This window comes from Ranitomeya imitator, chromosome 4 (assembly GCF_032444005.1).
Source record: "Ranitomeya imitator isolate aRanImi1 chromosome 4, aRanImi1.pri, whole genome shotgun sequence".
Taxonomy (NCBI): domain Eukaryota; kingdom Metazoa; phylum Chordata; class Amphibia; order Anura; family Dendrobatidae; genus Ranitomeya; species Ranitomeya imitator.
Window position 1 is genome coordinate 538431394 of NC_091285.1, and position 16228 is coordinate 538447621.

Below are 16228 nucleotides of genomic sequence, written 5' to 3' on the forward strand. Positions count from 1 at the left end.
GCAAACCCTGAACCTAGCAGCGCAACTAGAAGCAGCCGTGGGGAGTACCTAACACTCCCTAGACCCCTCGACACAGCCTAGGATCTAACTACCCCTAAAGACAGAAACAGGAAACCTATCTTGCCTCAGAGAAAATCTCCAAAGGATAGAAAGCCCCCCACAAATATTGACTGTGAGAGGAGAGGGAAAAAACATACGCAGATATGAAATCAGATTTTAGCATAGGAGGCCATACTAGCTAAAAAGAAAGATTAGAACAGAGTACTATGCGGTCAGTCTAAAAACACTAGAAAATATCCACCGCAGAAAATACGGATCACCACATCTGACTAAAGACATGAGGGGTATATCTGCATCTCCAGAGAAATAGCTAGGCTGCAAAAAATCCTTCACAGACCAAGCTGGACAAGACAAAAACATGAAATGCACAGAACTATAAAGTCCACTGCAGGTGGACAGCAAAAACAAAGCCAGGACTTATCTTTGTAGAAAAACACAGCAAACTGTAGAGACCAGCAGGGAAGTGAATCCTTCAAGAACAATGGACAACTGGCACTGACTAAAGGATCCAGCAAAGCTATATACCCCAGTCAGTTTTGCAATTAGTAGATACACCTGTCCACTCCTGCAGTCCAGGCACAACTGCATTACCCTCTACAACCACCGGAGGGAGCCAAAAAGCTGAATTCACAACAGTACCCCCCCTTGAGGAGGGGTCACCGAACCCTCACCAGAGCCCCCAGGCCGATCAGGATGAGCCCGATGAAAGGCACAAACCAAATCAACGGCATGGACATCAGAGGCAGAAACCCAAGAATTATCCTCCTGGCCATATCCCTTCCACGTGACAAGGTACTGAAGCTTCCGCCTCGAAAAATGAGAATCCAAAATCTTCTCAACAACATATTCCAACTCCCCATCGACCAATACAGGGGCCGGAGGATCAACAGAGGGAACAACGGGCTCCACATATTTCCGCAACAACGATCTATGGAAGACATTATGAATAGCAAAAGAGGCCGGAAGCGCCAGGCGAAAGGACACCGGATTAATAATCTCAGAAATCCTATACGGACCAATAAATCGAGGCTTAAACTTAGGGGAAGAAACCTTCATTGGAACATGACGGGAAGACAACCAAACCAGATCACCAACCCGAAGCCGGGAACCAACACACCGAGGACGATTAGCAAAACGCTGAGCCTCCTCCTGAGACAGCACCAAATTGTCCACCACACAAGCCCAAATCCGCTGCAACCTGTCGACCACAGATTCAACACCAGGAAGTTCATAAGTCTCAACCTGCCCAGAAGAAAAACGAGGATGAATCCAAAATTACAAAAAAAAGGCGAAACCAAAGTAGCCGAACTAGCCCTATTATTAAGGGCAAACTCGGCCAATGGCAATAAAAAGCCACCCAATCATCCTGATCAGCAGACACAAAGCATCTCAAATAGGTCTCCAAGGTCTGATTAGTTCGCTCAGTCTGGCCATATGTCTGAGGATGAAATGCAAAGGAAAAAGACAAATCAATGCCCAGCTTGGCACAAAAGGCTCGCCACAACCTAGAAACAAACTGGGAACCTCTGTCGGACACAATATTCTCCGGAATACCATGTAAACGTACCACATGCTGAAAAAACAACGGAACCAAATCAGAAGAAGAAGGCAATTTAGGCAAAGGCACCAAATGAACCATCTTAGAAAATCGGTCACAGACAACCCAGATAACCGACATTCTTTGGGAAACAGGAAGATCGGAAATAAAATCCATAGAAATATGCGTCCAAGGTCTCCCAGGGACCGGCAATGGCAAAAGCAACCCACTAGTGCGGGAATAGCAAGGCTTAGCCCGCGCACAAATCCCACAGGACTGCACAAAAGAACGCACATCCTGTGACAAAGAAGGCCACCAAAAGGACCTACCAATCAAATCTCTGGTACCAAAAATCCCAGGATGGCCAGCCAACACAGAACAATGAACCTCAGAAATCACTTTACTAGTCCATCTATCAGGAACAAACAGTTTCCCCACAGGTCAACGGTCAGGCTTATCAGCCTGAAATTCCTGAAGAACCCGTCGCAAATCAGGGGAGATGGCAGAAAGAATCACCCCTTCCTTCAAAATGCCGACCGGCTCAAGAACCCCAGGGGAATCAGGGAAAAAAAACTCCTAGAGAGGGCATCTGCCTTAACATTCTTAATACCAGGAATGTACGAGACCACAAAATCAAAACGGGAGAAAAACAGGGACCATCGAGCCTGTCTAGGATTCAGCCGTTTGGCAGACTCGAGGTAAATCAGATTCTTATGCTCGGTCAGGACCACAATACGGTGCTTGGCCCCCTCAAGCCAATGTCGCCACTCCTCAAATGCCCACTTCATAGCCAACAACTCCCGATTGCTGACATCATAATTGCGTTCCGCAGGCGAAAACTTCCGAGAAAAGAAGGCACACGGTTTCATCAAGGAACCATCAGAATTCCTCTGAGACAAAACGGCCCCTGCCCCAATCTCAGACGCGTCAACCTCAACCTGAAATGGAAGAGAAATATCTGGCTGACGCAACACAGGGGCAGAAGTAAATCGGCGTTTAAGCTCCTGAAAGGCAGAAACAGCCACGGAGGAGCAGTTCGTCACATCAGCACCTTTCTTGGTCAAATCGGTTAGTGGTTTAACCACACTGGAGAAGTTGGCAATGAAACAACGATAAAAATTAGCAAAGCCCAAGAATTTATGAAGGCTCTTCACAGATGTGGGCTGAATCCAATCATGAATGGCCTGAACCTTAACCAGATCCATTTCTATAGATGAGGGAGAAAAAATTAAACCCAAAAAAGAAACCTTCTGCACTCCAAAGAGGCACTTTGACCCCTTCACAAACAAAGCATTATTACGGAGGATCTGAAATACCATCCTGACCTGTTTCATATGAGACTCCCAATCATTGGAAAAAATCAAAATATCATCCAAACATACAACCATGAATTTATCAAGATAACTCCGAAAGATATCATGCATGAAGGATTGGAACACAGATGGGGCATTAGAGAGTCCAAATGGCATCACAAGGTATTCAAAATGGCCTTCGGGCATATTAAATGCAGTTTTCCATGCGTCACCCTGCTTGATACGAATAAGATTATATGCCCCCCGAAGGTCAATCTTAGTAAACCAGCTAGACCCCTTAATCCTAGCAAACAAATCAGTAAGCAAAGGCAAGGGGTATTGAAATTTAACCGTGATCTTATTCAAGAGGCGATAATCAATACAGGGTCTCAAGGAGCCATCCTTCTTGGCAACAAAAAAGAACCCCGCTCCCAACGGTGAAGAAGATGGCCGAATATGCCCTTTCTCAAAAGACTCCTTAATGTAGCTCCGCATGGCGGTATGTTCAGGCACAGACAGGTTGAAAAGTCGGCCCTTAGGGAACTTACAACCTGGAATCAAATCAATAGCACAATCACAGTCCCTATGCGGTGGAAGGGAACTGGATTTGGGCTCATCGAATACATCCTGGAAGTCAGACAAAAACTCAGGAACTTCAGAAGAGGGGGGAGAGGAGATCGACATCAAAGGAACCTGATCATGAACCCCCTGACAACCCCAACTAGTCACAGACATGGATTTCCAATCTAACACCGGATTATGTAGCTGCAACCATGGAAAACCCAGCACAATATCATCATGCAAATTATGCAACACCAGAAAATGACAATCTTCCTGATGGGCTGGCGACATGCGCATGGTCAGCTGTGTCCAAAACTGAGGTTTATTTTTTGCCAATGGTGTAGCATCAATGCCCCTCAAAGGAATAGGGTTCTGCAAAGGCTGCAAGGGAAAACCACAACGTCTGGCAAATTCTAAGTCCATTAAGTTCAGAGCGGCGCCTGAATCCACAAATGCCATGACAGAAAATGATGATAATGAGCAGATCAAGGTCACAGTTAACAGAAATTTAGGTTGTATAGTACTGATGGCAACAGAACTAGCGATTCTCTTAGTACGCTTAGGGCAATCAGAAATAACATGAGCAGAATCGCCGCAGTAAAAACACAACCTATTCTGATGCCTGAATCTTTGACGTTCAGCTCTAGACAAAATCCTATCACACTGCATAGGCTCAGGGCTCCGCTCAGATGACAACGCCACAGTGTGCACAATTCTGCGCTCACGCAAGCGCCGATCAATCTGAATGGCCAGAGACATAGAATCACTCATACCAGCAGGCATGGGGAACATAACATCTTTAACGGATTCAGAAAGACCCTTTCTGAAAATTGCCGCCAAGGCATCCTCATTCCATTTAGTCAGTACAGACCATTTTCTAAATTTCTGGCAATACAATTCTGCCGCTTCTTGACCTTGACTCAGGGCTAACAAGATTTTCTCAGCCTGATCCACAGAATTAGGCTCATCATACAACAACCCCAATGCCTGAAAGAACGAATCAACATTAAGCAAAGCAGGATTGCCAGATTCCAGGGAAAATGCCCAATCCTGTGGGTCACCACGCAGCAGAGACATGATGATTTTAACCTGCTGAATAGGATCACCAGAAGACCGGGGTCTTAATGCAAAAAACAGTTTACAATTATTTTTGAAACTCAAAAATTTAGATCTGTCACCAAAGAATAAATCAGGAGTGGGAATCTTAGGCTCTAAGGCAGGAGTCTGAACAAAATATTCTGAAATACCCTGTACTCTAGCAGCAAGCTGATCCACCCGAGAAACTAACTCCTGAACATTCATGTTAATACTAGACTCCGTAGCCACCCAGAGGTAAAGAGGGAGGAACAGACCAAACAGGCTAAGGAAAAAAAATGGCTCAAAATCTTTCCACCCTTCTTCTGAGATGCAATTAACTCATTGTTGGCCAGTTGTACTGTTATGATCTGGTGGCCTTGGAGCAGCATGAGACGTACTCTGGAGAAGGTGGTCCCTGTACTGACCGCAAACCCTGAACCTAGCAGCGCAACTAGAAGCAGCCGTGGGGGGTACCTAACACTCCCTAGACCCCTCGACACAGCCTAAGATCTAACTACCCCTAAAGAAAGAAACAGGAAACCTATCTTGCCTCAGAGAAAATCCCCAAAGGATAGAAAGCCCCCCACAAATATTGACTGTGAGAGGAGAGGGAAAAAACATACGCAGATATGAAATCAGATTTTAGCATAGGAGGCCATACTAGCTAAAAAGAAAGAATAGAACAGAGTACTATGCGGTCAGTATAAAAACACTAGAAAATATCCACCGCAGAAAATACGGATCACCACATCTGACTAAAGACATGGGGGGTATATCTGCATCTCCAGAGAAATAGCTAGGCTGCAAAAAATCCTTCACAGACCAAGCTGGACAAGACAAAAACATGAAATGCACAGAACTATAAAGTCCACTGCAGGTGGACAGCAAAAACAAAGCCAGGACTTATCTGTTGAAAAACACAGCAAACTGGAGAGACCAGCAGGGAAGTGAATCCTTCAAGAACAATGGACAACTGGCACTGACTAAAGGATCCAGCAAAGCTATAGACCCCAGTCAGTTTTGCAATTAGTAGATACACCTGTCCACTCCTGCAGTCCAGGCACAACTGCATTACCCTCTACAACCACCGGAGGGAGCCAAAAAGCTGAATTCACAACAGTTTCTGGTATTGGTATTGGCGATATCCGATATGTTTTGGATATCGACCGATCCAATCCGATACCGATATCTCCGGATATCGGAAGGTATCGCTCAACACTAGCTATGACACAAGCCACACCAAAGGTGAACAATTTAGCCTTTGAAAATTGAGTTGTACTAAATAATCTGCACTTAGATCTGCGCCCTGTTTCTTGTCTTCCCCTCTCCTAGACCCTGTAGCCTCGGGGTCATATATCTCTCACAGTTTTCTTTAAGACAGTTTTGATCAATCTGCTCTAATGTTTGCTAAAGGTTCTTCTCTTACACTTGCTACTTAAGTCATTCTCACAAAGAGCATAGCTCTGGTGTTCTCAAAATGGCTGTTGATGGAGGAACATGTGACCAACCCTGCACATTAGTGTCCGCCAATAGAAAAGCATCTTTCTCTTGAGTAGTTATGTGGAGAAATCCGATGGACAGGTCTGATCAAATGCTCTTCTATCAGCAGTCATTTTGATAAGTCGGAGGAGTGCAATGTGTTGGGTAATTTGAACTAACAAACATCAGAGAAGAACCTGTAATACTCAAACATTAGTAAATGTCACAAAATGATGCCATCAACATGATTGTTAAAATATACAGTACTGTGCAAAATTTTTAGGTCGGTATGAAAAAATGCTGCAACATAAGAATGTTTTAAAAAATAAAAGTATTAATAGCTTATTTTTATCAATTAACAAAATGCAAAGTTAATGAACAAAAGAGAAATCTAAATCAAATCAATATTTTCGATGACCACCCTTTGCTTTCAAAAGCATCAAAGCTTCAATTCTACTTGGTCCACAACTCAGTTGTTGAAGAAACTTGGAAAAGAGGTTGTTTTAAACATGTTGGAGAAATAACCACTGATCTTCTATAGACAAATGCTTGAGCATATCCTTCTGTCTAATCATGTAACCCCAGGCAGACTCGATGTTGAAATCAGGACTCTGTGGGGACCATATCATCACTTCTGGAACTCCTTTCTTTCATTATGTTGGAGGTAGTTCTTAATGACATAGGCTGTATGCTTGGGGTCCTTATTCTTATGCAGAAAAAATTTGGAGCCAATCTGATGCTTCCCTGATGATATGACATGATGTATCTGCCTGTGTTTCACAGAATTGAGGTAACCATTATTCTCCATCTCCATTTGCTGAAATACAGCCCCAAACTTGCAAGGAACCTCAACCATGCTTAAAGGGAATCTGTCACCTCATTTTGCCGCTATAAGATGTGGCCACTGCCTTTCGTGGCTTATCTACAGTAATCTGTAATGCTGTAGATAAGCCCCCGGTTCGACCTGAAAGAGAAGAAAAACAAGTTTTAATTTACTCACCGGGGGTGGTCCAGTCCGATGGGAATCGCAGGTCCTGGGTCTGGCTCTTCCCATCTTCATGTGATGTAGTCATCCTGCTTGCTTCGTGCCGCGCTCCTACGCAGGCGTACTGATCTGTCCTGTTGCAGATCAGGGCAGAGCAAAGTACTGCAGTGCGCACGCGCCAGGAAAGGTCAGAGAGGCCCAGCGCCTGCGCACTGCAGTACTTTGCTCTGCCCTCATCAGGGCAGATCAGTAAGCCTGCGCAGAAGCGTGGCATGAAGCAAGCAGGATGACGACATTCCATGATGATGGGAGGCACCGGACCTGGACCTGCGACACCCATCGGACCGGACCACCCCCCGGGTGAGTATAATAAAACTTGTTTTTCTTCTCTTTCTGATCAGACTGGGGGCTTCTCTACAGCATTATAGAATGCTGTAAAGAAGCCCTGAAAGGCAGTGGCCGTATCTTATTGCAGCAAAACGAAGTGACAGGTTCCCTTTAACTATTGGCTTTAGACACTCATTATTGTAACACTCTCCAGTCTTTATAGAGCTCCACTACCCATAACTCTACTGGGACAACACAGCAAAATATTAATTTATAGATTCTATTCTCCTAGCCAACCTTTCATCATTCCAGAAAACTATCTTGAACAAGATTTAACAGAAGTGAAGCAAGCCTTTTGTTCAACCCCAAGAAACAAAACACAAAGTCCTGATGAGCATATCGATTTAACCTAGCATTCAAAAACTTAATACTTACAGAAAACTATGCAGAAGCAAGGGCAGTTTTACTCTCTAAACCTGGAAGGGAGTCTAAGCTTCCCCATTCATACCACCCCATAAGCCTCTTGAACCAAGACTTTAATCTTTTATCTAAGCTTTTGGCCACCTGGCTGAAAACAATCTTGTACTAATCCTCCTTCTTTTTCCTCCAAACATTGCGAGTGGAGTTGATACCAAAAAGTTATATTTTGGCCTCATATGACCATCTTCCATGCCTCCTCTGGATCATCCAGATGGTCGAACTTCAAAGAGCTTGGACGTGTGCTGACGTGAGCATTGGGACCTTGCATGCCCTGCAGGATGATCCATGATTACGGTCTCCTTCCCCATAATCCTGTAGAATTTAAGCCCGCAGGGGCAGGGTCCTCGCCCCTCTGTATCAGTCTGTCAATTTTAGTTTGTTTACTGTAAGTGATATCTGTAACTTGTATGTAAACCCTTCTCATGTAAAGCACCATGGAATCAATGGTGCTATATAAATAAATAATAATATTAATAATAATGATGGTGTAGTGTCTTACTAACGGAAATGTTTGAGATTTAGCTCTCTTTAGGTCATTGACCAGGTCCTCCCATGAAGTTCTGGGTTGATTACTGACTTTTCTTACCCCACGAAGCAAGATCTTACATGGAGTACCACACCAAGGTAGACTGACAGTCATATTGTTTTTCTTCCATTTTCTAATAATTGTGGCAACAGTTGTTGCCGTCTCACCAAGCTGGTTGTGTATTGTCCTGTAGCCCATCCCAGCCTTGTGCAGGTCAACAATTTTGTCCCTTGTGTCGTTACACATTAACACACACATTACACATGAACTTATAATCTTTCCTCCATACCACTTAATCCTCCTATCAGATCTGTCACAAAAAAATGACATCATGCTTTCCCCATAAGTTTGCAGCCTTGGTATAACCCTTGACTCGGTCTTGTCCTACAACACACACATCCAAGCCCTTACCATCTCCTGCTGCCCCAAATCAAAGATATTTTAAAAAAATATGTGTCCTTTCCTTAACCTCAAGTCTACTAAATGCTAGTGCATTACTTCATTTTCTCATGCCTCGACTACTACAAAATCCTCTATTGTGGCCTCCTGACTGACACACTTGCACATCTCCAGTTTATCTTTAACTCTGCTGTTCAATTAATCCCCCTTTCCCCTTTCTACTACACAATCTGAAAACTCAACTTTTGCGCAAAGCCTACAGCCTGCAATAACCTCGCTACCACCTCCTAATCACTGTCTCCTTTTCCATTACTCTATAAATTATAAGCCCATGAGGTTAGTGACCGCTCCCCCTCTGTTTCAGTCTGTCAGGTTTTTTTTACTTAATTTTATGCATAGTTTTTATGCTGTATTGTATGTATTGTTTATGCATTACATTTTTAAGATTTTACTTTGAACAGAAAAGTAGGTTGACACCTCCTGTTCTATAGAGGTCACTTCTCAGCATTCATGCAATTATATTCACAGGTTGCACCATTGACAATATGTGATGGGATAGCTTGGCTCCTCCTTTTACGCCTTCATCAATGCATTGACTTCAGTGACAGAGCTTGTCCTCAACAGACTCCTAAATAAGGCAAAAAATTGCTTTCTGACTGAGGCTTGCTATGCTCAGGTAGCTGCTTAAAGTAAATCATCAATCTGCTGTTCACCATCTTAAATAACAGCTTAGACAACAGAGCTACCCAAGATAGCTAGCCCTATACATGTAAATTGTATGCATTTAATCAGAAAATAAAAATAAGTTAGAAAACAAATATATATTTCAGCATGGGTGTTAATAACTGGGAAAAAAATGTGGTACATTCCATTTAACTTCTTTCCAACATAGGACATAATAGTTTGCGGGTTCAGGGGCTGAAGCAATGCCACCTATAGTTGGTGTTAGAGGTGGCTACGTGCTGCATAATACAACTAACAGCAAAGACTGACCCTTCTCTAATCGTTGTTTAACCCTTGAAAGAAAATAGGAGGTAATGTCCTAGATGGCATATATGTGTCGCCAAGGTGTTTGACCTCGGTTATGTAAAGTCTGTACCATTAATACTAGATTACTGAGAGAATATTAATCTGACTAGATTTTGGGTCTGGGATTTAGGAACAACCAAAAGAGTCTGAATAATAATAATAATAATTTTTATTTTTATATAGCGCTAACATATTCTGCAGCGCTTTACAGTTTTGCACACATTATCATCACAATCCCCGATGGGGCTCACAATCTAAATTCCCTATCAGTATGTCTTTGGATAAGAAACGTTATCCCCATAATCCAAACCGGGGCTTATAGGCCTAATAACATCTGCAGGGTTAACTCAGAAAAGAGGAATACAATCTGCATCATTACATCCACAAATGTCTAATCTATAAAAATATAAGGTAACTTAACCTGTCCTTTAAATGCTGTAAAGCAAAAATAAAAAAAAAAACAATATACTGTACTAGAATTGCCATTTTTGAGTTGCCACACCTCCAGAAAAAAGGAAACAAAAACTAATGGAAAAAAGTACTTGTAGTCAAAATATACAATGACTTAACCCATAAGGCAAGTGGTATAGAGAGAGACAAAAAGAAAATTACCAGAACTTACATTATTTGGTAGCCACACCTTCCAAAAAAGTGATAAAAACATCACATATACTGCAAAATAGTATTAATGAGAAAAAGAGGTATCACTATAACTGTGCGGACCTGAAGAATACAGTTGCCAGGCCATTTTTATCACACAATGAATAATGTAAAAACAAAATCCAAAACAATGCTGGATTTCTGCAGTTTTCACAATTTCAATTTTTTTTCAATTTTCCGGTACATCGCATATAAAAATAAATGATATCATTCTCATTCAAAACTACATCTTGTCTTGCAAAAGACAAGAACAAGCCTTAATATGGCTACCTAGCCAGAGAAATTAAAATGTTATGACTCTTGGAGAAAGGGGTGGAAAAAAATGAAATGCAAAAAATGAAAATGGACTGTGGTGGGAAGGGATTAATGTGAACCAACAAGTTTGGCATATAAGCACCTAGACACTGTTATAATTATCTGCTCTTGTCCTTCCCTCATAACTAAAAGAGAACACTGAATTCCAGCAAAGGCTTAACCTTGTATTCCATTAAACGCTGTTATTCATGCACCCCCACATGAGTGGGATTTCTATATAGAAGCGATAACAATATCTAGTCTCAGTATTCCCTACATTTGACCTTCAGACTAAAATACGTCTATTCTAGATCCTCTGGCTTAAATCACGTCTTCCTATTCTGAGGAAATGAAGACCAACTATACTGGTATATCTCATGTTTAAGATATGTTCACAATCTAAATCAAACTTCACTCCACCCCCTGTCTGGGCATTTTCTATAAGGACTACATGACAAAGCTGATTAAAAAAACAATTTTACAAAAGCTTGTTAAAATCTGCTTGCCTTTTACAGTTTACTTTGTGTTGTTAATTGACTTCCTATTAAAAACGGTTTGTATCCCCACAGGCAGCGGGGGCAACAATAAGAAAGGTTTTTATTTATTTAATTTTGTAAAAAAATTTTTAAACCTACTTCTAGATGGACTTTTTATCATTTAAATGCATTTTTAATAAAGTCATTCAACAGCTGCTCTGGTTCTACTTATGTGATTAGAACAGAGAGAAAATAAGATCATGAGCTGTGGAAAACAATAGGTATTTGACAAACCAAATTACAACATAATTAGTCGTTTTTAGTTCTCTAAACATGACTAGCGGAGTTAACATTTTGTATCTCCATAATGATTCACCACAAAAGGATTTTGCATTTTCTGAGTAGTCAATCTGCAGATGGAGTAAGAAAAAAAAAAATGTGATTCGCGCTACTGGGCTTTTTAGATAGCTGTGAGTAGAAGGGTCTGTAGAAAGAAACAAAATAGTAAGGATTATGATTGTAGAATCAACCAAAATAATAAAAAAAAATCTACATTGCATTAAATAAAATAATTACCAAGACATAGACTCATATGAACATGGTTCATATAATTATGTTATAATTTATCATGTACTGTATGTTTCCTATAAACTTTTTCTGCAATTCTTTACAGCCATGAAAAACTATATATGCAACAATCAAACATTTCAATATATGTCTTCCATTCCTATAGTTACATAATCAATGCGTTCTCACAAGTGGAATTACATCAGCGCCACACAAATGGACGCCGAAGGACATGCTTTCATTATGATTTTCCTATAATCACTGCCAAAATAATTTGCTCCAGAATGTTCTGCCTTCTAGGTCTTTCTCTTATGCATAAATCTTGTCTATTTATAAGATGTTTTTCTTCCTCTCTTCCCTACAACCTTTACGTGCATAATTATTAGTGTTATCCAAGCATGCTAGGGTGCTGACAAAGCATTTTTGGCGTGCTCCAATACTATGTTCATTTCGCCGCGGCTATTCAACAGCTGCAACACATGCAGGGATAGTCTAACAAATAGGCAATCACCTCTATGAGAGGTGGAGCCGCATATTCATTACTGTAATGAGCGGTACTATGTGACCTCTCAGTACAGGAAGAAGCTGCGGCGCTGGAAAACCAGGGACCTGCAGGGACCACGCCAGAAGCAGGTGAGTATAATTAGACAGCCCCTGCTCCCCCTCCCCTGCCGACCCCTGGGTATGACTCGAGTATAAGCCGAGAGGGGGACTTTCAGCCCAAAAAATGGGCTGAAAATCTCGGCTTATACTCGAGTATATACGGTACATGGTTCCTAGGTCCTGGAGGAGAGTCTCCTCTCCTCCACCCTGGGTGTCAATTGGACATGATCTGCTTACTTCCCGTATGGTGGGCATAGCCCTGTGCGGGAAGTTAGCGGATCAATGCATTCCTATGTGCGCGGAATCGCCGCGATTCCACACTTTAATTAACTTGCTGCATTTTTTTCCGGAATGCGATTCTGCTGCGGAAAATAAACTTAGCATGTGCACAAAAAATGCGAATTGCATTCTAATAATAGCATGCCTAATGTATGCGCTTTTTTCACGGTTTTATGCAAAAAACACAAAAAAAAAAACGCGAAAATTCCTAAACGTGTGCACATAGCCTTTAACTTCTACTGTTCAACCTTTACATTCAAAAAAGATATCGGAAAACTTCTTAAATAAAAGTTGCTTGAGTTCAATGAAGTCTTTATTTTTGATTCTTCTTGTATGTGCCAATCAAAACGATTTTATCTTTTTTCTGTTTCATTTTTGGATTTAAGCAACATTTAAAAAAATAAAGTTAATTTCAATATATACAAATGTACACATTATAAAAGATCACAAAACTTAGCTTCCAGACCCACCACACCAGGACTAGAATCATTCCCTTTTTCTATGTGTCACTCACCACCCTTCATACATAGGAGGATACATTTAACAGTCACTCTTACTGTTAGCATCTTCATCATATTTCTGCTTTCCTCATGAGAGGCTTTTACACTGCAGATCTGTGCAGGAGGTTCAGGAAGTTCCCTGTATTTTCATCAAATTAGAAGTATTTATACACTACTCTGTATGTAAAATTATATATTTTAGAATGTTTCTGTTTGTACCCTACACTACAATACTGCATTTCGTAAGTTACTTTTTTTCTCTACATGTGCTTTTTTTATATGTTGGAAAATCCTCATGTATGGTGTTATTTAACCTCTTTGATCACCCAATTAACCTTTTCTCAACTCTATTTCTAAACATTATTATTTTCACAATCTATTTTCACCTTATTACATTTTTACATTTTTTTCTTCTGAAATTCATTTTCAGTTTTTTTTAATCTCCTTTTGACAGTAGTTAGGGAGTTCTACATATTGCTCCATATCACAGCAAAAATGCTGCGATGTGCTATGATTTCTAAAAATTGTGACAAAAAACACACTGCATGTGTGAACCGAGTCTCAGGAAAACTAATGTGCCTTTGTTTTTTGCTTTGTCATGCACAGAAGATTTAGTTTGTTCCATTATATCAATATTTAGCCTGTGCTTTCTCTATGGGTGACAGCATATGGTGAAGTTGCATACATGGCCGAAGCTGCTCCCCTCATCGCGGTGTCCAGTGCTCATGAGTAGTGTTGAGCGATACCTTCTGATATTTGAAAGTATCGGTATCGGATGGTATCGGCCGATATCCAAAAAATATCGGATATCGCCGATACCGATACCCGATACCAATGCAAGTCAATGGGACACAAACATCGGAATGTATCCTGGATGGCTCTCTCCTTCTGGCCCAGGGATCCATATTAACCCCTTAGCGACCGCCGATACGCCTTTTAACGGCGGCTGCAAAGGGTACTTAAACCACAGCGCCGTTAATTAACGGCGCTGTGGAAAAAGTGAATAGCGCCCCCCAGAGTAGGATTTTCTCCGGCGTCTCGGCTGCCGGGGGTAGCCGAGACCCCAGAGAACATGATTCGGGGGGGTTTCGACCCCGTATTTGCGATCGCCGGTAATTAACCGTTTACCGGCGATCGCAAAATAAAAAAAAACCGCGATCTCTTTTTAATTTCTCTGTCCTCCGATGTGATCGCACATCAGAGGACAGAGAAAGGGGGTCCCAGATAGCCCCCCGATACTCACCTATCTCCCCCGGTGCTCCTCGTGGCTCCCGGTGGGCGCCGCCATCTTCAAAATGGCGGGCGCATGCGCAGTGCGCCCGCCGGCCGGCCCTGGGAGAATCTTTGGGGTCTCGGCTGCCAGGGGTAGCCGCAGGGGCTGACTGGCAAATTTTGGCCTGGGGGGCAAGCACACAGCAGTGGCCCATGAGTAGCGGCTCATCCTTAAAGGGGTTGTCGGATCTTATGCTACATGTCTACAGACACTATGTGTGAATCCTCATATCGTGCGCTGTGAAGATTCTCTGGTGCCGGCAACAGGTGGTCTTGTGACTGCAAACATGCGATATATATATTCCCAGCCACATTTCGACTAGACTGTTTTGGGCCTTGTTCAATACAGTTGCATTAGGCCATGCAAGTCTAGTCGGCATGTGACCGCATGTATGCAAATCACAAACTTACAGCCACACACCTGCCAAATGACCACAGCACTGCCAGCAATGTGAGAAGCACAAGTCTGCAGTCCAAAGAATGACTGAGTGAATGCACCACTGACACACACGCACAGCCCCACTGTATAATGACAGACACACGCACAGCCCCACTGTATAATGACACAAATGCACAGCCCCACTGTATAATGACACACATGCACAGCCCTACTGTATGACACACACACGCACAGCCCCACTGTATAATGACACACACACGCAAAGCCCCACTGTATAATGACACACATGCACAGCCCCACTGTATAATGACACACACACACAGCCCCACTGTATAATGACACACACACCCACAGCCCCACTGTATAATGACATACACACACCCACAGCCCCACTGTATAATGACACACACGCACAGCCCCACTGTATAATGACATAGCCACACAGCCCCACTGTATAGTGACACACACGTACAGCTCCACTGTATGACACACACATGAACGGCCCCACTGTATGACACGCACGCAGCTCACACACACGCAGCTCACACACACACACACGCACAGACCCACTGTATAATGACAGACACCCACACAGCCCCACTGTATAATGACAGGCACACGCACAACCCCACTGTATAATGACAGGCACACGCACAACCCCACTGTATAATGACAGGCACACGCACAAGCCCACTGTATAATGACACACATGCAGCTCACACACACATGCACACAGCTCTCACACACACACGCACGCAGCTCTCTCACACACACATGCACGCAGCTCACACACGCACACAGCTCACACACACATGCATGCAGCTCACATGCACGCAGCTCACACACACGCACACAGCTCACACACACACGCACGCAGCTCACACACACACGCACGCAGCTCACACACACGCACGCAGCTCACACACGCACACGCAGCTCACACACGCACACGCAGCCCCACTGTATAATGACATACCCACACAGCCCCACTGTATAATGACACACATGCAGCTCACACACACATGCACGCAGCTCACACACACACGCACGCAGCTCACACACACACGCACGCAGCTCACACACACGCACGCAGCTCACACACACACACGCACGCAGCTCACACACACACGCACGCAGCTCACACACATGCACGCAGCTCACACACGCACGCAGCTCACACACACGCACGCAGCTCACACACACACGCACGCAGCTCACACACACACACGCACGCAGCTCACACACACACACGCACGCAGCTCACACACACACGCACGCAGCTCACACACACACACACACGCACAGCCCCACTGTATAATGACATACCCACACAGCCCCACTGTATAATAACAGGCACACGCACAAGCCCACTGTATAATGACACACACATGCAGCTCACACACGCACGCACGCAGCTCTCACACA